Below are 22,540 nucleotides of genomic sequence, written 5' to 3'. Positions count from 1 at the left end.
TATCCACATAACAGGTCACCGCAGAACCTTGAGGTAGGAGAATAGTCTCAGTGGTGGTGTTCAGGCCGACGATTACCGCAGCACTTTCTTTGAATCGCACCAGGCTGGATGGGAACACAATGCCACGAGCTAGACAGCGGCCGTAAGGGGTGATAAACACGTCACCATTGGCAATATGCGTAGACGTGATCGGGATCAGTTGCTCCTGACCCGGAGGCAGTACGGAATCGGCAGCTGTGGAAAAACGCAGTCGTGTCTCATCGATACGCTCGCTGCAATGATCGGTCTCGGTCATCTGAAGTACACGTTGGCGGCAAGAAATTAAAGCAAACGCTGACGAGAGAAAGTCCCAGCCTAAAATGAGTTCATGAGCACAGGAAATTAAAACTGCGAAAGTGATGTGATGACGGATACCGTCAATGAAGACGCGTGCTGTACATTGAGCCAATGGTCGAATGATTGCTCCATTGGCCCCAATCAATGATGATCCAAGGTAGGGCGTCTTCACTTTCCGCAAACGAGAACACAAGTCCGCACGCATAAGAGAAATCGTTGCTCCCGTGTCTATCAAAGCCCAAACCCGCACACCTTGCACAATCACCAACAACATGTTTGACTTCTTTTGGTTATGTCTTGTTTAGTAACGTAACAAAAAATGTGCCTCCTCCCCCCTCCTCATCACGTGAAACTGCACGGATTGGCGGTGCGAGCAACAAATATCAGGCTTCAAGTGCTTTCTTAGATTTGCATTAAGGACATGTGCGGAAAACGAGAAAGAACGCATCTACGATATAGTTTCTTGCTATTTCTACCAGCCTTGCATGCATTTCCTGCAACGTAATTTATATTGCGCCGTGATGCATCTAACAGCATCCGATATCGCATTCCCTGTCATAGCAACAACAAAGTAAGCACGCAATTCCTTTGCGTTGGGAAGAAACTTGATGGTCTTTTATTTTTACTTTTTTTCTCGCTCTATCTCTTAATGAGTGACCGTTGAAGTTGGCACGATAGCAGCTGCATGCAGAGCGATGAACAATGTCGCGACTGAGAAAATGCGATAACAGAAAGCCACGCACCACAAGATACGCGCCGTCGCCCACGGAATGGTTTCGCTCTCGCTTTGTACTATTCTGGCGGAAGCATTCACAGTAAATGTCGCTCCGTGTCCCTGGTGCTTAATTGTTTCATCCACGGGGCGTGGCCGCAGTGGGAAGCCTCGTCTCGACAGCGATGCCATCGCGGAGAGGGAGTTAACGATATCGGCGAGCATTTTGTTCAGGAAAACATAGGCGCCTGCATCGTGGAATAAAGTACGTTGATGACACGGCGAGTGCTTCTGAATCAAGAGCATTAGAAAAAAAGACGTGAAGATAAGGTGCATAACGTTTCTTGTTGGAGGCACGTAGGTGGAATTCACCGGAAGACTATTCTTGACGATAGAACTGTCGATTTCTCTGGTATCATCACCATTATTGTGAGAGCGATCCATTGAGCCGTAGAAGCGGCGATACGGTGCGCTTAGTGATCGTCGAGGAACCCCTTCACCCCTTCAATTGCGTCAGTCGGCCTATGATGGACCGTTGACGAATGCGCTTGTGCTGCTTTGACCTTGCTCCCTGTTCATTATTTTTCGCTGTTTTCAGCATTATGGTCCTGCACGTCCAGACCTTCTCCTTTTTGATTTCCCTGAATGCAGTAAACATTTTTTAGATAGGCTGCCGTAAAACCCATCATGCAGATATATTTATTCACTGATTGGATAATATATAGAGCAAAGATTATTAGCCCGAAGCATTCGCTGAGAAATGGGTGCCAGTATAGATTTTTGTAATAAAACGGCTACCCAGCAGCACGATAACCTCAGAGTCTTCACATGCGTTCATCCCGAAACACTACTTAGTGTTCTCAACACTTGCGTTTAAACTAAACCAGTATTCTTCATGAAATATTTGATCCTGTAATAGAATGCGAGTCAAGTCGCAACGATGCTCAATTAGATTTATTATTGCGGATATTCGAATACGCTAGGGAAAACCCAGCACACCAGATACCCGAACACAACAAAAAAGAAATGCAGACACTTTTTTCTCATTCCAAAAATGCGCGAAGAATATCCGAGAAAGCGTGAGACGACCGCCTAATTTGTTAAAGCTTCAGAAACTAGGCGCCTTAGCTTAGAAGGGTTAATCCGAGACACGTCGCGCCTAATACTGAGAGGCTTAGAATACGGCAAATGTAAGGGCTGAAAGACTCTCGCAGGCTTATCTCAAACCGCGAAAAGAAACAAAAAGTGAGCAAGAATGAGAAAAAGCGACGACTCAAAGCGGCACAGAAGCGCGGAGGCACGGACAAGCGAGAGCGCGGCAGAATTTCACCATCATCCGGCCATTGTCGGCCACCGTGCTAAGTGTGCGAGCTGCTTGACTTTGCGCCATGAAGAGCTCTGCTCGGAAGCATCCAGGAGAGCTATGACCTGACTCTTAAATAGTCTTAATGTTTAGTAAATGTGTCTCAGTATTGCCCAATGAGGTGATGGCTTAGGCATAGCCGGAGGATGCGATCCAGTACAGATAAACCGAACCCAATGTCCTGTCACGCCCACAACACATCCGGAAGCTCTCGGTTCTTTCCTTCTTGCCCTTTTGAATACAATGGCTTCCGGGACCTCTTCCAACCACATTCCGTAACGGGGGTACGACGAACATTTCTGGCCATGTGTGCTACCGTATTTGCTCGCACACTGCCGGCGCTGGCTATTCCTGGCTAATGGCTAATGTCGGCTAGCTTTGGCTAGCGCTAGCTAAAACACCGGAGAGTCTACTTGCATCTCAACAGCTCTGGGTCGCGTTACCTGAGCAAAAACGCCACGTAGGACGTCCTACAACCGCCGCAGATCTTGAAAGAAAGACACGGTTTTGCCAGGCGTGGCACAGGTATCGCTACTTGGCGTGTTTCGGAAGCTGGCCCGTGTCACTGGGGGTCCAGTAACCTACTCACTATTGTGCCACCATCACTGTTACCGAAGTGAGGGTCGACAGTGAAGTGCCGCTCAACCAACGACGCCGTAACTGGAGGGTAGTATTTGCTAAAGTTGACTTATGTTGGCTATTTACCTCTGTAACTGGGACATTTTCTTCATTCAATAGCGAGTGAATGCTCATACAACTTCGAGCATCCACTCTGTTCGCACTTCAGCATACTAAAGCGCAGCTTACAAACGTTTCCCAATTGTCCTCTACTTCACAGCGTTTCACGCTTCTCTGGTAGCATTATCGATTTCGTCTGCACCGGTAATTCTTTCCTCATGGACTGACGTCGAGCTTTTATCTTCTCTAGTCCTGTCTATTCATCTCCGCTGAAACGTCCCGCTTGGTACTTTCGTCCCTACCTACTAACGCAATGACTAACGAGTGGCACGTCTATCCGGAAGTGGGCGACAAGTCACATGTTCCTCGTGTCTCTTTCCGGCTGCCGGCCGTAATCATGAAAGGCTCCCTTGATGGGCATGTCGTCTACGCCTGTCAGTTATTACAGCATGGATCACAGGAGCAGCTTCACTAAATCATACGTAGTTTATGCGTATGTGAAATCGATGGTTGGACGATGAACCGTGTGGTTGTAAAGAAGCATGATGAGTAAAGAAAAACAAGAGACGCCGACCAAAATTAAAGGTGCGTAGGTGCGTATGTGCGTCGAGGATAGATAGATAGATAGATAGATAGATAGATAGATAGATAGATAGATAGATAGATAGATAGATAGATAGATAGATAGATAGATAGATAGATAGATAGATAGATAGATAGATAGATAGATAGATAGATAGATAGATAGATAGATAGATAGATATGATAGATAGATAGACAGATAGACAGATAGATAGATAGATAGATAGATAGATAGATAGATAGATTAGATAGATAGATAGATAGATAGATAGATAGATAGATAGTAGATAGATAGATAGATAGATAGATAGATGATAGATGATAGATAGATAGATACGCTCAAAGTCGCAGAAGTTCGCTTAGAATTGCTTCATGTTTAAAAATTTGTCAACTTGCAGCTAGTAAAGGAAGAAACCAGGAGAGAGAGGAAAGGCAGGGACGTAAACTGGTTTAGAATAGTCGGTATGCCACCCTACAGTGGGGAAAGGGATGGGGAGTTTGATAGTTAGAAGAGTGGAGTAAAGAATATTTTCCGGCTAATGATGAGAAATTGTTTACGAGCTACATTGTGAAGACTGTTCAGACAAGCGCATAATCTCCTGCAGTTGCCCGTCCAAAGCTGGTGATTTGTAGGTCCGAATACCGCTAATTAGAGTACATGTCCTCAGACATTAGGCAGGCGCCACCCCTTTTCACGGCAGATGGCGTCTGCAGTTCTGGATGATAATTTTGCTGCATCAGCTGTTCAGAATAGTTAGAAGGGAAAGCTATCGTGTTCCGCCAGCCTCATGTCTCTACCTGCACTGCTTGCACGTCGTAGCATCGACATCCATGAGGCAGAAGCATGTTGTCTACTTTCAAGTGATCGCCACTGGCAAAACACGGATACTTAGGGGCTATCATCTCCAGCTTTTCATTAAAACACTTCTGTGTCTTCGGAATACAAACATCTGCGCAAAAGCAATGCGACGCCGCGTAAAGACAACTTGGTCACCCGCTATTACATGTCTCGTGAATATATCGTATTTCTGGCCCATATAACTGCAGAATATTTCTAGTGGCCTTCGTGTACACCTCGGAAGACTTGAAAAACATCTTCGGAAAAAACGGCGGCGCCTACAACAACCCCCAGTAAATATTTGCGGAAAATTAGTTGTTCGTTTTAGCCTTGCTCGTTTTGGTGCGTAGCTGCAAGCAGCTCTTTGTAAAATGTATTTTGTTTGCTTCCTTTGTGTGGATCTGTGCAGGGAATATTCACACGCGGATAAGCATCCACACTGTAGACTCTACGCAGAAAGGAAAGCAAACGGTAAAGCAATAAGGCCGCATACAAGGGGCGCACAGGCATTCTGTGTTAGGTTCCTTTACCTCTGGTGGTGTGCTTTTTTTTTTCGTTTTCTGAATTGTGAACTACCGAGCCGAGAGAGCCCGGGGAAAAGGGCGCACCCAACACGCCACGGCGGTTCAGCAATAACTCCCGCAGGGTGCTTATCCACGTGCGCTCAGCAGGCTTCAAAAGCACATTACCATCCCTTTGTACCAACACACATGCCCCCAGCCTCTAGTCTCCGCCGGGGGCCCGGCCGACTGCCGGCAATGCGTGCTTTTCACCCATCAAAGGAGCACCGCGGCAACGGAGGAGGTCACGACTTGAGTTGGGTGCGCCGCTCAACCGCTGGTTCCGCACGCTTGCAGTTGTGCATATTAGAAAACAAAAAAATTAAAGGACAGCAGTTTCCGAGTGCTTAACTTGCCCGTAAACAGTCGCAAGCCATCAGATCTAGCTGCGGGAAACGACAAGTGGCGTACATACGCATAAACGGAAAAATAAAAGAAATGGAGTTGAGAGATCAATCACTGACCAGGAAAAAAACTGCACAGGTAGACATCGAATTTTAAATATTCCAGCCTTCACTTACCACATTCAATGTGTCAGCAACTAACTCGAGATTGGTGATGAGTCTCAGCCTCTTCAGCGTGACTTTTCTCAGTGAGTTGATGAACGTTTCTTTCAAGGCGAACTTCTGTCTGTTTTTGCGCTCTATGGGCGCTGGCGGCTGCCGGCTGCTTTGTGCGATAAGTGCAAGTGCGAACAATCCCCGTGTATTGCGTAAAGTGAGGTGGCCCATCACGATGACTTATTCGCCTTCACTTGACTGTAATCGTTGAATCATCGTCATTCCGTCATCAGCGTCTCGCCATGTTCACTCTGTTCTCGTTGGTGCAATACGTGCTCGCGGCAGAGATTTTCAATGCGTCTGTTGCAATATACATTGCAAGCAGTCATAACGTTGTCATTGTCCAGAGTCCTCCAATCATACCACTGGCAAAAATCTGTTCCGAAATTTAGACGTGAGTGTTGCCGAATCTGTCGAGGCTAGCGAACCGACGCGCCACCTGGGAGAGACGGCAGAAAACCAACAACATAACTTCAGTGTGCGAGTTGCCACGACAGAAGTACCTTTAAGAAAGGTTGAGTATTTCTATAGGGCCGGAATATAATCAAATCTACCAAGGCACACTACTCGCACCATGAAGTTTCCGGTCCTGTGCAACAACAAAAAAAAATACGATACATGAGCTGGTTTTACCGCATACAGGTGGGGCCACAATCAGCCGGCCTTCGTAATTCAGACCAATTTATGTTCTGTTCTGTTTCAAGTAACTTGATGTGGAGAGTCTGAGGTTTATATTACCTCGGCTACTCCATTTGTATAAGTTGTGCAGCGAAAAAAGAAAACAAAATATGGTGGTTACTCAAAATTAAGAATGAGCAACTTCGGATTTTAAACGGATTTTAATGCAATGCGCCTATGGGTTGAAGAACTCGCATGGTTGAAGAACTGTTTGTGGTCATTTTGTCGCCGCCACGTTGTCGTCGCAGTGCTATTAGCAGCGTCGATTATTGTCGCTACTCCGTTCGCCGTCATCAGTGGTTGCCTACTGCATCATCGTCATACAATAATCGCTATTTCAACATCGTCATCCCGTCACCTTTTACTACCGCTGCTCGATCGTTGCACCAGAAGTGCAATATGTTTCAGTAATCACACGGAATAAACAAAGTCGACCCGAGTTCGTAATTACCTGGTTTGTACCATACACAAATTAGATTAGGACATTCCAAAATTACTTGAAGCGCGCGGATTTCAGGCAGAGCTAAACAATTTTTTTATTGTAGTGAAGTGTTTCACTGCAACAGCGCCTCTTTCTTCGTTACCAGGGCCACTAATAGGCGAATACATTTGCGCTTAATGGCTACCGTTGTTCATCGGAAAGCGTAGTTGAGAAATAGCCAAATTTCAATTTAAAATCACGGGGCATTCTGCGCCAGCCAGTTCTTCGATTTGTGAAAACTCCAGCAATTGCGCGGGATTTTCATACAATTCCCATGTTTGTCAGTGAATCTAGATAAATGCCAATTCTGATCATTTTTTTTACCGTGGCACGTCTTTCGGTTTCTACAAGGACGTAATTTTTTTAAGCTTTACAAATTATTATTGAGTGAGTAATTGTATGCTAGGCATCATTAAATTTCACGTGAAAATAAACAACCTTTGGAAGCAGACAACAAAAACAATCACGTGGGATATCATAGATGACACGTTAACACAGCTGCCGATATGTGCAAAAATCATGCAGCGTCTAAACCGTTCATTTCCTGTATCATTTTACGGGCTCAATTTGGTGCTTGCTTGATGTTCTTGTAACCAGCAAAAAACAGCCCACTATTCCGCCTTCATCTAGCCCAAAGTTTTTGTAGCGTAGTTTTCTAAACATCCACCTTGCGAAAGGCAGAAAATTTTTCTACTTAAGTTAACCTAGAAAAACATTACTTATGTATCATCCCTCGAAGTATTTTTTTTTAAATAACTGAGACAGCGTAGACTTTTCCTTTAGCCGACATTGGACACAGCCCTCCACAAAACAAAGACGGTTATCAGTACAAAAACTGAGAACGAAATCTTCAGTGCAAATGCAATGGCGCTTCTATAAAGGGAAATAAACTGAGTAAATAAAATAAAATGCGCACCTTGCACTAATGGCGCAAGGCTGGAACCATCAGCTAAGCTACTGTTCGACCTAGCTAAGTTTTGCTAGTATTGCCAAGCTTTTAGGGGCGAAGCACGTTAGGGTCTCTGCTTGTCGGCGGTACACCGTCGTCTGCTGTCGCCGCGGGCATGGTCGTGACCATTTGCTCGCCTGCATCGTCGTGTCCTGTCCATTTGCTTGAGAGCAAGAGAGGGCGCCACCGCCTCAGAGGTCGCCGTAGGGCGAGAGAGAGCGAACGGCGCGCGTTGACTATGGAAACGATCTTTCTGCAATGAACGCTGAACTACCAGCTCGCGAGGAACGAGAACACGCCCTCGCCAGCGAGAGACAACGCCGACGCAGGCAACGTCTGCTAGCGAGTTTCTTGATTGAAAAAAAAAAACCGACTGCTTGCGCTGCACAACCGTTCACCGGCCACGCCGTATATATAGGCACTGGATTTGACCTGCAATGTAGCCCCGCCACGGTGGTCTAGTGGTTATGGCACTCGGCTGCTGACCCGAAGGTCGCGGGATCGAATCCCGGCCGCGGCGGCTGCGTTTTCGGTGGAGGCGAAAATGTTTGAGGCCCGTGTACTTAGATTTAGGTGCACGTTAAAGAACCCCAGGTGGTCGAAATTGCCGGAGCCCTCCACTACGGCGTCTCTCATAATCATATGGTGGTTTTGGGACGTTAAACCCCAGATATTATTATTAATGACCTGCAATGTAGTGCTGCTGGGAGATTTCTCTTGTGCGTAGTTGAACAATAAAGATTCGCAGCGTGCACGCTAACTAAAAGTGGAGTGCGGGTCTCTACGACTAATCTTTCTTTTGTCTCTCATTGCCCATTAGCAGTGATTTTGCTTTGGGAAATACCGGTGCAAACTGCAGGCTTCGCCCCTCCACATGTTTCACGTTAGTGGAGCTTAAACACCCGTCCCTATATGCTTCGCCCCTCACGAATTTTTCAGTTCATAGTAGGGGCGGCTTCTATGGTGTAATTTCAATCGCGTTAATGTACAACGTTGTCACCAGGATAGTTATTTCGCTTCCACGTTGAGTAAAATACGAAAACCATTCGCGTGAGTGTTAAGCTGTAGTTCGTCAAGATTGATTATTTCCAGGTTCTATAACACATTACCTTTCGTAGCTTAGGCGTAACTTTAGGTCCATCACTTTCGGAAATAGTTTTACTAGCTTAGCGCAAAACGCACTCGATGTCTACAGGTAGCATAGGTGTGCCGCTGTACTAACTCTGATATGACAGCGTGCCACAAACGCTGTCGCTCAGGGACGCCGAAGCGTTGAAATCTCCCGAAAAGAAAAGTGTCTTCGAAAGAGATTGTCGCTGAACGCCAGGGATGATGGCACTTTGCCATCTCAGTCAGCTTTTAAGTATCCGCAGTCTGATGCAATGAAGCTGCACTTTCGCAAAGCTCACCAGCATTCCTTCCACCATTGGGAAATAGAATAAGCACGATGCTGGTGGATACAGTGTTCCTCCTCTTTCATGCTTTTTTTTTTCAGCCGAAATTAGTTAACTTTGACCCTGACTACATAAAAATTTGTTTTTGTTATGTACGTTTCTTCACGACGAAAAACAAATGGAGTTAGCCACGCTCCGACGCGCCACCCTGCCTTTAGAATGCCGCAGCGGAAAAGACGACTATCCATTTTCAGCGCTTGAGCCTAAAAGCTTCCCAGACGTTGCATAGCTGCCGGAATACCTCCGAACTTGCGCACGTTCCATGCACATATGCAATCTCTCTGCTGCATCATTATTTTTCTCGAAGAGTGGAACTTCCTCGTGAAGACGCAAGCGCACTGCCTTTCATGAGTATACGCAGCTTCTTCCTGCCTTCGTTACCCTTGATTGGGCTTTTCAACTATAGTCATGAATAAAGACGTATATACGGAAGGGCTCTGTGTTTGATGGTTTTTGCACCCGAATAATGTGTCACCCAAAATAACACTTGACTCACGAGTAACAGCTGCCATATTTCATTAAAATGAATCTAGGACTAATATGACGAAATGATTCGTAGTCATCCGGTATTTGTTTCTTTCTCTTCGTGTTCTCTTAGTGACTTGTAGATTTTGCTTTTGGAGGCGCTGTAATGAGTAATGTTAAGACGGAATCCTAACGTTAACTTGACCCAGCTTACGCGAGTGCTACTCCTTAAAGGAAGCAGCATCAAGTGATGTCACTTGGGCTTCCTGAAGTGCACTTGAGGGTCGTGACCTACTCCGAAACGTTTGTTGGTGTGTATCGAGTTGCTGCGTCCGAATATTGAATGTGTTGTGACGACTTTCAATTGTTCTCGTACTCTTTTTCGCACCCTTACATCGCCTAGTGCCCTTCTCCCGTTAAGACCAGCCAGCGCCGTCTCGGTTTCATCTCACTGAAAGAAATAATGAGTGCTACAACAACGACAACTCAACAATCACAACTTCAACAACAACAACCACTCAAAGGTGAGCCTGAAAGCGGTCCTGAACTATTTTCCAAGTAATCATCGAATGAACCCGGTATCGCAGTTTATTGTCTCACGAATCGATTGCTACAAAAATTTATCGAATCCACCAAGAACGAGCGGAGTTACATGGGTTTGTCCCACGCCTCAAGCGCTTTTTCTGCTCTCTCGTTCCGACGAGTGCCCTAGAAGCTATACAGCAGTGCGTAGCCAGCGGCACCCGCCCACCGAGCACGTGTTCCTTCGAAAGTTTATTTCGGCCATGAGACTGTTATATCCCATGCACAACGTCGAGCTTAATGAAGATTGAGCTCTACAGAAATGCGCAGTGGTTTGTAGTCAAACCCATATATCATGACAAGTTCGCCTAAATCAAAATTTATGAAACTCTTCTACTGCATACTAGGTCACTGAAACTTGGCTCCTGCAGAAGCAAACTTGCCTGTATTGTAGTGAAGAGGAATGCCCAGCAGTGCGCCCTATCGCCAGCACTGCGCATGGCACGAGCTCGCACTGCCTAGCTTGCACTGCCTAGGTGCTCGAGACGAAAGCCAGAGAACGGAGGGCGCTTTATCGTTGCTGTACGAATTCGCCTGTGCATCACAGCCTGACTTTTCTTATCACACTTTTCTTTAGTATGTGTATCCGATGGAGGCTACATAAAAGAAGAAGAAGAAGCAGTTGCCTGTCACCAACGGGCACCTTTCGGAATCTGCACTGCGGACGGAAGATGGACATGACCGGATGCAAATGTTTGCCCCTAGCACTTCATTCGATCCGCGTGTCTCTTGCGTTTCTGGTTTGAATCACAATGCACCGAATCACTTTGCGTCGTCTCGACCGCCCTGACTTTCTTTCATTCGTAGATCGATTGCGCTTTCCGTTATCCCAGAATTCGTGTTTCCGACGGTATTCGTGTTTTCAATTTCACCGCCGTGGGGATTACTCACAGCTGGCCTTCCTTGACTTTTTGCCACAGTTTTTGCGTTACCGTGCGCGAATTGCCTCTTTCAGTCTAACTTGATGCGTGTTTCACTCATGGAATCGCCCTGCCATGACCATCAATATTTCTATGTTGTTGGACTTTCTCCTCCGGAAACAGGCGCGAGTCTTTCCTTTCTACTTGCATGTTTTGCTTCTTCCGGTTCGTTTACGCATTCTTCGTGAACTGTTCCGGGCGTTCATCTCGTCGTCAGTTGATTTGACCATTTCCATACGCCTTTGTTTCACCCGCATACTGTCCACGTCCTGCATATATGTATGAGCACGCTTCCAGTGCAAGGTGACAACGTCCGGCCACAAACGTCGCAGTTCCGTCGGAGTGGTAGCTCCTCCCTGTGTTTTATGGACAGGCGTACACAGATTCGTCCCCTGACGTGGGAATGCAGTTGTGTTTTGTCCGCAATCAGGTTTGAAGGCATCCCCAAAGACAACGAGCGCACCGGACCCTGCGGCCCTTCGTGACATGCAGTCTTCGGGTGCCTCCGATTCCTGTCGCGTCCTCGGAAGTTGTGTGCGCTGATATAACCTGATTTCCTTGTATATACTCTCACGCTGTAGTATTTCCCGTCGTTTCTATTGTGACAAGCATGAAAAGCACGCCGTCTTGTCTCGTCAGGTTTTTTTTTTTTTTTTTTTTTACCTGGAACGAAGTGGTAGGAATAAAGATACTTCTTATTTTGCGTCTGCAGGGAATGGTTGTTCAAGATTTGATGAAAGAGCAGAAAGATCGTCAACATCGCCTGATCACCTCAGCACTGTGTGACCGCACCGGAGTGCTCACTGAAGGATGACAAGACTCCTCCATCTCTGCAAAAAGCCACGTGTCGACGTTTTCCGCTCCGGGAACTGAGATTTGCAATGCAAAATAGGGGGATTCTGTGGGGTGTGCCCGGGGCGCAAACGCTGATGAGCGAATATGCAGAGAGTAGCCCTAAGCTGGCTGCAATGTCACTATGAAAAATAGTCTCATCTGCGCATACCGCCTCCTCTACAATAATGCGCCTACACGCTGCGAGCAATGCTTAATACGTACTACATACCCCCTGCCGTGGGAAGCAACAAAATCTGGATCTTGCATTCCTCAGCGCACTGTTGCTGTGGTCCTCGTAATCAAGTTCTTGCGATGGAATGACATCTCATGGCTTCCTACCTTGCTCGTAGTAGTCGAAAAAGGGAATAGCGTTTGCAAACCGAGACCTCCGTGCGTAGCACTTTAAGACTTCAAGCAAGAAACAAAAGTTCCTTGTCTTAATTGATTCGGCTGTTGGCGCTGTGCTACGCTCGTTTAATTATTCAGGAATGAGAAGTGCCTCGCACCTTCAACGGAGCTTCTGTGAAAAAAAGCGTTCGTATTCACGCCTTGCTGCTGATGCAGGAAGGTCGCGCCGAAACGCGAAGAATAGACCCTTGCTTTTTCCTCTATGTCCGTTGGGACGTTTCAAACTAAAAGACTGGGGCTTTGTTTTGTCATTTTAGCATTATCCGGAACCCTCGAAGCTTTGTAGATGTCGCCTTGTTACTAACCTAAATTTAGGAGAGTTGAGTTTTAAGCAACTCCATGTTTATCCACTTCTATTCATTCATTTTAGCCATATTGCTGCGTTAATTTTTTCTAGAGACGAGATATGGTTACAACTGGAGTATGCCAAATAAGAAATAAAAAAAATAAAAAGTATCCAAAAGGTTCAGCTCTTCGCGGTGCACATGCAGTCGCGCGAAAGCTATGTTGATGTTTGAACGGTAAGGCCCTCCATAAAAGGCAATCTCTGTGTTGCCTGTTTCCACCACTAAATAATTTCTTATACTGTGACGTACGATGCAGAGCTATCATCTACTTTCACTAGACATACTCCGTTTCAATTCAATATACCTTCAAACCTATTTGTAAATGCTTTCGTTGTTTCGAAGGCAGGTTTTGAGGGCAGATACTGCGATGACCTTTTTTGTTTTGCTCAGAAATGAAATAGTGCGAAAGTTTGTCATAATTTCGAGGCATTATACATCAAATTGCAGCGCATGAAATGCCACTGCGCCTTTCGGACTAATCAGGCCGATGCGGTATACGTCAGGGCGAAGAAGTAGTAGCATAGCTAAATTCTGCGAAAGAAATCGAAGGTTTTACTCTTACAGTAGACTCGAAAACTCCAGGAACGATGTCCTCAACCAGCACTGCGCGTGAAGCTATAAAATAGAGGTACACGGAAGCGGTTTTGAATGCGCACGTTAGGCTCAGGCCAAAGTGGTTCCGCAAGGCTCCCTCATATTCGCTTTTTTGGAGTTGCCACATTAAAACGCACGTAAATCTTTGCAGAACGCAGAGAACAAGATCATAAAATGGTGTTTGTCAACGTTGTCCGGTATAAACACCTATAGTGACGCTTTAGATCAGTACAAGTGTCATATATCTCGAAGTTCAATGAAGACGGATGGTTTGCAAACCATGAATATTGATTTGGTGAACATCTTTCTTCACGTAATCTCCCGAGAGGCGACGTTCAGCACACGAGCATCGATGGTTTTGCCAACTCTTCAGCCTTGATCATGGCATAAGGATGAATGATGGAACTACAACGACGTCGGCCTAATGGAAACGTGCAACCGATAGGCACCAGTTTCATGGCAGATCCACTTGTCAGCTTTGACCATACTAGCAAATGGGCGAATGCTCCCACGCGTGCGCATTCATATAATGACAGGAGCTTAAAGCTGTGTTATACTTTCTTTAGAAAAAGTTGTGTCACACCGAGAAGCTCAAATAATCTACTTGCAACATCAGAGTATATGGGACGAAGTAGTGTATTTCAACAAATTTAGACTCGTACCTTTTTACAATTTTTGGTGGCTGAAAAATAAACAATAAAAATAAGCAATAAACAAACGCCTGAATAATAGGGTAAACATTACACCCTTCTATATTAATTAATCAATCTTTCGAAAATTATTTTCTTTGAAATATTTTTCTTTGTCTTGGTGACTACACCACTCGTGGTGCAGTCAAAGCTGTAAAAGTTATACTGATGCATATTTACCTTTCAGAATACGATGTAGCTCAGCCTTAAAGATGAAAAATTAAGCAGACCCTGATCGACAGTCACCGCAGCAATCCGTTATATAGATATATAACGGAAACTCCGAAGCTGCGGCAGTGCCTACCAGTTTATTTCGACCTAGTTTTTTGATGACCTAGGTCTGCCTTATTAGCAATATCATTTTTTTAATTGTAGAAGCATGATTCACTACTGTGTCCAAACTCATTCTTCTTCGTAATTTCCTTTCAAAGCCATTGTGGATCTTTCGCACAAAAATATCTTCAGGATTACTGGTATCTTCCAGAGTTCTTTCGAGATAATCGGCTTTATCAGGTAAATGGTGTGTACAGGTTCCGATCTGACAAGAAAAAAACTGAGTTTAAAAAATCGTAGGGTCAAAACAAATGATCACCCAGTTTCAGAGTTTGCATAGTAGAACGCAGAAGCTGCGAACACTTATAATAGTTGAGGTAGCAAGCCGAGGCTGTTTTGTGGGAACCTGCATGTTCGGTAGCATCGTGAAGCTGCTTAACTTTAACCAGGCACGTAGCCAGAATTTTTTTTCGCGGTGGGGGGGCAAGGCCTAATTGTTTGAAAGAAAGTTTTTCCATGGCAAAGAGAAAAAAGAGTTGCCCGGGAATAAAGAAGGCTAGACGGATTTCGGAGGGGGGGCAGCCTCCCCCTCCCCCATTGCCTAATTGGCTGACTTTAACCCATATATCAAAGTACACGCGCAGCTTCAACAGATGCTACGCGGTCTCCTCAGAACGAGTTCATGGCAGTATTTTCACGTGTGCTGGATTGCCTGCAATCTCAGCATGAAGTTTTGGTTACCACGGTATACTAGTTAAGTTCTCTTACAGTTGAGAACTACCACATATTTATCGTTTCATTCAGCGAAGTTTTTGGCCTTTGCATCAAATAGCGAAAATGTGAAGCAGAAACGGTGTTCTCATACGCTGCAATATATGTATACTGATATGGTGCCTCCTTCTAGTACACCGCAGCCATGTATTACGTCTTGGTGTCCTCTGTTTCATTCGTCCATGTTTTTTTTTTATTTCTTCGATGTCCCAAACTGGCTCTTCGCATTGTTAGGCCTATACGGTTTGCGTGCAAGGGGAATATAAATTACCCTGTTTGACTACATTATGCGCTCTGAACTAGAGTAAAGAAAATACACACACAGAAAATAATATTTTCTTCATATTCGGCATGGCCGCGTAATGTACCTTCGGGACTCTTCATATTTGTCCCCTTTCCAGCACATTGAAATTAGGAAGGCTTTCCCGAGATAGCTCGCGAATACTCGCTAAAAAAAGGAGATATTCCAGAATTTTCATAGTTTATCCGGGAATATGAAAAATGGGCGTTGGTTATTTGCTTTCTCACAAACACACACTCCTTAATTCTAGGAAAATGGAAATTGCGTCTATGTTGCGATTCACTGTCTGCCTCAAATTCAAACGAAGTTTATTGTACACGCAATGTGAAGTGAAGAGCGCAACAAGCAAAGAATTCTGCATTCTCGATCACAGTGACCAAGCTCCCCTAGCAGGCACTGGAAAAGCAAGTGACATCGGAACTTTCGCTGGCACTTTACCACGGCTATTTATTTCTCGCCGGGCTAATTAGAAACGAATTCTCCATCTTCTTTTGTAATGACTGTTGCGTTGTTTAGTCGTTCTTTTTCTTTCATTCAGGCACTGAAAGAGGCGATAGAGGAGGCAGTTATGAGCGCTGATCTATAAGCATCCCGGTTCCAAAAGCTCCACTAGACCACCGTGACATCTGTTCGCTTTTCTGTCACAGCAGATAAATCTAATTCCCAGAACTGACGACATTGATAGAGCATTTCTGACAGTTCGAATCTGGCGACAGCTTGCCTCCAGTTCAATAACTCAATACGAAAGGAAGACGGCTGCCGTATGATAACGCCAGTGGCCACGTGAAGTTCTTTTTCTTATATTAAGTACAGCCATATCGAAGTGATCCCAACATGGGGCCCATATCTCCAATTTATCTCCATCTGTGCTTTCCAGACGCTATGATGACCAAAGAACTTTTAAGTTTTCTGTATTCCCATCACTGGTGAATCTAATCGGGGTAATCTTGTTTTTGTATTCCACAAAGGGCTAGTTACAGTTGCGGTGACCATAGGAATAACGTGGCCGAGCAGGCGTGCTCTTCTTAAAGCTTACTCACTCTCCCATTCTACTATGCAGAATGTTCTAGCAGAAACATGTGTTCCAAATGTCTTTAACTTTAATAGCACACACTACTCAACAGCAAACAAGCGCAGTTTCAGAGAGGGTCGCCAACGTTCAATCTTCGCTGAACAGATGGCGTCTCCATTTCCTTTATTCCCTTGATGTTTTAAGTAGGCGCGGCTCATAGGGTCAGGCATTAGCGGCGACTGAATAGGAAGCTGTTTCACGGAGGCAAGGGAAGTTCAATTTGTCTTCTGTTTTTCGGCCATATTTAACGCCGATCTCCCCGAAGGGCCGGCGTCGTGGCTTGGGGCACGTCGGTGGTCGTTCCACCGGCAGTAAAATTTATGGGGTCTCCGATAAATGCCGCAGCATCCTTCGCCTCACGCAAACGACTGTGCGTGGCTGATCCGGAAACCCTGGCTGCTGCAGATGGTGGATGCGGCTAATGTAGGCGGTATTGACCTAACGAGGCCTGGATTCAAAGTTTAAGAGGAATTCCATAACAATGCCGTGGTTAGGTTACGACTTTACTTACTTTATGTCCGCTTTTGGTGGCACTAAAATGATCCTGTTTTTTATTTACCCGACTTTTAAACACACATTTTATTGGACTTTAAATATCTGTCAGTATTGCGCACAATTAGCGTGGATGTAGGCCGATACTTGTGGGCCTATGGTTTGTCTTGTTATGAATGGTTGTCCGCGTCAAAATCGCGAAGTAACACGCTTATTTCGCTTGTTTACTGAAATTAAACTTTCAACACAGGGAACGTTCGTGGGCTAAAGTAAAAGCCATTCATCAGCTCTTTGCAATGGCGCCACCTGAAGGTTTTAATCTGACTTAGGTAATTAAGATAACGTACCACCTGTCGTCGGTGAACTGTTCTTGTTAAAGAGAGAACTGACGCTCCTGGTAAACTGAAAAGCGGTCAAATAATCTTACGCGTGCAAGCGCATGAAGGATCTCTCAATGCTCTGATGACTGCCATCAAAGTTTGCATCTTTGATCATTGCTTTAGGCATTTCTGCCGTCATGATTTCGGCTGAAGCTAAACGCTGGCGCCCGATACTGTTTTTCAACTGTATGTTGAAAGTGACTTTCAAATGTTGAATGCTGTGGAATTGAAATCGGAGAAACCAAAATGCAGAAACTGTTTTTAATAACTTATATGATTTACTTTATTATGCACTTATACTAGAAAGTACCTTACGGATAATGGACCATGTGATCACAGCATATCTGTTTGAGGGAAACTACAAGCAATAAGCATGGAGCGGAATAGCAAGAATAAGTTCTCACTTCTCTTGTAAAATTAGAGCCTGAACCTTTAATAAAATGGAGATCGATCAAATTAATCAAATTAGCAAACATTGTATTATTTCTGAAATACATGCGGGGCCTCATAACTTCGTGGTTGACTCCAGTGACTTGATCCATATTAATTTTATTGGACGAGAGGACAGACCCACACCGAGCGTTCGTGCTCAGTGATGCCTCGTTAATAGCGAAACACGATGTCTGCACATTCAGCATGATTGAAGCCCTGTGGCGAAATATCGAGTCTGCAGAATCAAATCCGCCAGGGGGACTAACGCCGGAAAGCCAGCAGTAAAATGCCCTCGGCGGCCACATCAATAACCATGTGAATGCTTCTACCTTTGTTTATCTGTCACAGTGGTTCCTGCGATGGGATGATTGACCGAGGTTACTTAATATTGTTAGGGAAATCTAATTTGTTTGACGTACTCTTTCTCATTTGGGACTATGTGCAGTCTCTTAAACAACCTCGGAATAACGGTTGTCGCTAACAGGTTAACAAGGTATTCTTTTACCACAGTCATTTATCATACGATCAAAACTTTTTGTTGGGATTGTAGAACGAGCACGCGCAATAAAGATGTCTGCTTTTACACGATCAAGGCAAAACATTTCTTGAACTACTCCGAGTTCAAAGACCAGAAAGTGGCTTCCTTCTTGCCTTCACTACCCTTCCTATTGGCACTATCTCATCGTCGCTAGTTATGTCTTCATAAAACACGTGGATAATGTTAGGACGTAGCGCTGAGCCTATCAGGATTTCCCGCTTTTCGGTTACATGCTGTTATCTCCGCTTGCACAGTCGAAAACAGACAAAAACTTGGAGGGCGCTTGAGCTTCGCCTTCAAGAGTAGAACGCGATAGCTTAATCAGGCCATGCGCGCATCTCCTTCTAAACTGCTAGCCTGACATCGGTTCTCAGTGCATGCCTCAACCATGCCGTAAGGAAACGAACGACCGTGCCCGAAACATTGGTCGTTTCAATGTATCCTAGAATACCTACTGCAAGTACAGTTGGGAAGTGCCCCCTACGTCATAATCATTCCTTTTGCGAATCACTGAAGGGCCCACTACACGTCCGTAAGGCAACACGTGAACCTACGCAGCTCTTCACTTTGTTGATGCTTTCGCTGATTATGGTGATTAAATATCTCTGAGCGATTTGTAATGGGTGAGCCTTTAAAACACCCACTCGTGGCGCAATTCACATATTTTGACGCCTGACGTGATTGTACGCTTCTGATACGCAACATCACATGCGTAACGGGACTCCTTCCTCTACATGGCCATCATATAGTGTTTTTTCCGAAGCAGTTTCAAGAAATAGCGAGCCCATTTGAGGCCCGCGTGCTTAGATTTAGGTGCACGTTAAAGGACCCCAGGTGGTCGAAATTTCCGGAGCCCTCCACTACACTCTTAATCAAGTCCTGGCTAACTCATGCCCTGTAGGCGGGACGCTTCAAAACTCAGGAAAACTCCCGGCTATAGTAGGCTTTCGAACAGGAGTTAGCCGTGACAAGCGTATGTAAAAAACGTGCACCCTTCACCGCCGCCTTATAGACGGCCTGCAGTATTAGTCGCGCGTCGGTGTGGGCCGCGTAAGTGAAAATCCTGGTACAGCTCAGCGTATGCTCCCGCGTGTTATAACTTGTCGGCGCAAGCGTCGGTGTATACGCATGCGCCGACAGCGTCAGCCGCAAAGGCGAGCTATGCTGCGAGGAGGTATACGCATGGAGCTAACTACGCGCTCTCTCTTGCGTGCGTGAGAGAGAATAGGGGCTGCAACACTCTCCATTGCACTCCGCTTCTGCTGTTTTTGCGCAGAGAAAAGAAAGGAAGGAGGTAGAAGCGAGAGTTCGAAGATGTTGTGCGATGAGAAGGGGGTTGCGTTTTTGGCGCGAGTGGTTAGTTTTAGCGCATTCCACGACAGCGGCGGATGTTTAATAGCTTGGTGTGGTTTGTTGAGCGCGCCGCGTGAGCCGGTACTCGGCCGCCATGGAAAAATTCTCTTATCTCAATATTAAGGGGGTCTTGCGAGGACATAGCGACATCCCCTTGCACGTGCCATGGTTACACGCAAGGAGTTGACGCAGGATTACACGACGCTTTCGCGCCATTTCTGTCTCGCTGGTGCGCACACTGCTGACTCAGCCCGGCGCATCGTACCCGCCTGGGTGAGTGTTCTTCTTTCTTCACATATATGCTCGTGCTGTTAGCGTTCACATTGTTGCATGCTTGCGCCGATATATATGAATGATGGTATTGAGCTGCCAGAATATTCTATTGCCGGCTTTTGAAATAACTATACGAGTATGCGTACCAGTAACTATACGGGTACGAGTACTTATCTTTGTTGTAATCGTGATCCGTCTCTATAGTCGCGCACGTGTTGTCGTGCTGATCGCATTTATTGTGAACTCTTGTACAGTTCAGAGGCTTTCGTCGCTCTTGACAGGTGTCACTGAGATAATCAATTCGTGTTGCTTGACAAGCTGTGTAATTTTAGCTCTCGCATGGCTTCTTATCTTTCGGCTAGTAACTATCCTCTGCATTTATGGTCAATGGTACAATGCGGCAACCAAAGGAAGCATATTTTTGCTAGCAGTTGAATGATGATAGGACGTCCTTTCATGGTAGGTCGTTATACTTCGCATTTACATTTCTTTTTTTTTTTACCTTTGGGAAGGGGAAAAGTTTTCCCCCAATCAAAAAGTAATAAAACTGCACTTACGAGTACCGAAGACGTTAGTACCGTTTCATTGGATCAGGCGCTCATAGATACGACTAGCGGCATCTCTTGTTTTTAGGAGGAAAAATCTGCAATTTGACTTTCTGAATAGCGACAGTCTTTAAAACGCGTTTTGCTGGCTAATTTCTAACAAGTTTTAAATCCAGCCTCATTCATGCTCATGAATACATTTGCGTATTTACTCTGCCCATTCACTGATTTCTGTGGTTTCGGGTCACATTTGCCCATTGGTCTAATGCAGTGCCAAGTGAAGTGTGGACAAGTACATCAGTGCATCATGCACCAACTGTGGTGCCTGTGCAAATTGCTGATATCGATGAAGGTAAAGTAATGCGTCATATGTAATTTAGACGTTAGCTAGTTGATGGCAGTTTTGTTCTCTCATCCATCATTTCATGCGATGCAACAGCGATATATAACCGTGGTTGTATAAAAGTAGTGTTGTTTTCGTTGGCAGCTTATTATTTATGTTGGATTGATCATTGTTAATGTTATTACGGAGAAGTGAAATTCATACAGCAGTCGTAATAAGGGATATAGTTGTTGTTCATCCTCGTGATAGTAGTATAGACAGAATTTGAATACGTTTGGAGGTGACAAAACCTTCTGACACAAGAGCCAGGCGCAGTTTTATCGAGCAACTGGCTCACACCTTGCAGGATCTCCAGCAGCAGCAGCAGCAGCAACAACAGCGGCCGTGTTTACAATGCCGTAACTGAGCATACGATCTTTCTTCTTGTGTTTTTTATTCATTTTCTTTTTTCTGCGTTTCATTCCCATCTAAAAATCTTAATTACGTAACGAATGAATCGTGAGTCTATTGTAAAACTGCTTTCCTTGTACGTGATTCTCATCAAATTGCGACTGTGCTGTGGTTTTCACTTGCAGCCATTATTCGAAACAGAGCTTCACTTCTAAAAAAACTGGAAGTTTCATGGAGAAGCTCAACAAAGTCAGTCATCTTCGGTCAGACGTTCAATGCTCGCATGTATTTATTTCGTGGAGGTCGACGAGTATTTCTGAGGAACTGATGTTAAGCTTTCTTTTATAACTGTGGTAGGTTTATGGTTAAAATACTATAAGAAAGCTTCATTAGCAGCTTCTGAAAACACTTTTGTAATTTCCAACTTCTGTGACACTATCTATTTAAACAAAATTCGACAAGGTGTACAACAGAATGAGAACAACCGCTTCCCAAGTAGAAGTTTTTTTGTGATGGGCGAAAAGGGCAGGTGATCTAAGAACATAACGTCGAATGTGTCTTCTTGCTTTTTTTTTTTCGTCAGGATGACATGCCAGCAGCCCGCCCATCGCCTGACCCCGGAGTTTTGGAAGGAGTACGACAACAAGCCTTTTTACTGCGATCAAGTGCAAGAGAATTTGAAACGTTCGGTTGGCACAGTTCTAGAGAAATTTGTGCTTGACGATGTACGATACGATTATTTTGTGCTTGACAATGTACTATATTAAGGTACTCACGTACCTACCCGGGTATGCTCAATGCTTCGTCTTGTGCAGAGTGCAATGAGGAATACCCAGTTGTTTCCCAGATGTTTTGCCGGTGGGAAGCTGCTGAAGAAACATTGAAACGATCAAAAGAAATGATCAAAAGCACCAGAATATCGGATGTCACGTTTATCGTTTCCTTCAGCGCTGAGCATTGCTTTTAGCGTTGTTTGTATATTTTTTACAATAAATACTTATTTTTTACACGTGAGTAGTACCTGTTTCTCGCATGCTTATACACGCTAGACACAGCAGGTACTGTTGAACTATGAAGCTGATAGGGCCAGTCAAGTCATTCTCAACGAAAATGATTCCGCTGAACGATACATTTACGAGGAACGTGGTGCATCCATGCTTTAAACGCCGTTACTGAAAAAAAAAAAAAGAATGCGAAGTTTTATACGCATGTCTAAACACACTTCATGCTTATAGTTTCCAAGTTACTTGTAGTGGTTACTCTAGGTAACCATGAAGGGGAAACTGAGCGTAAAAACTCTCCTATGTGATGTAGTCGGTTCACGTTAAAAAAATCTCAAGTGGTTAA

The sequence above is a fragment of the Rhipicephalus sanguineus genome, chromosome 5 (assembly GCF_013339695.2).
Source record: "Rhipicephalus sanguineus isolate Rsan-2018 chromosome 5, BIME_Rsan_1.4, whole genome shotgun sequence".
Classification (NCBI taxonomy): Eukaryota; Metazoa; Arthropoda; class Arachnida; order Ixodida; family Ixodidae; genus Rhipicephalus; species Rhipicephalus sanguineus.
Note: the sequence above shows the minus strand (reverse complement) of the source record.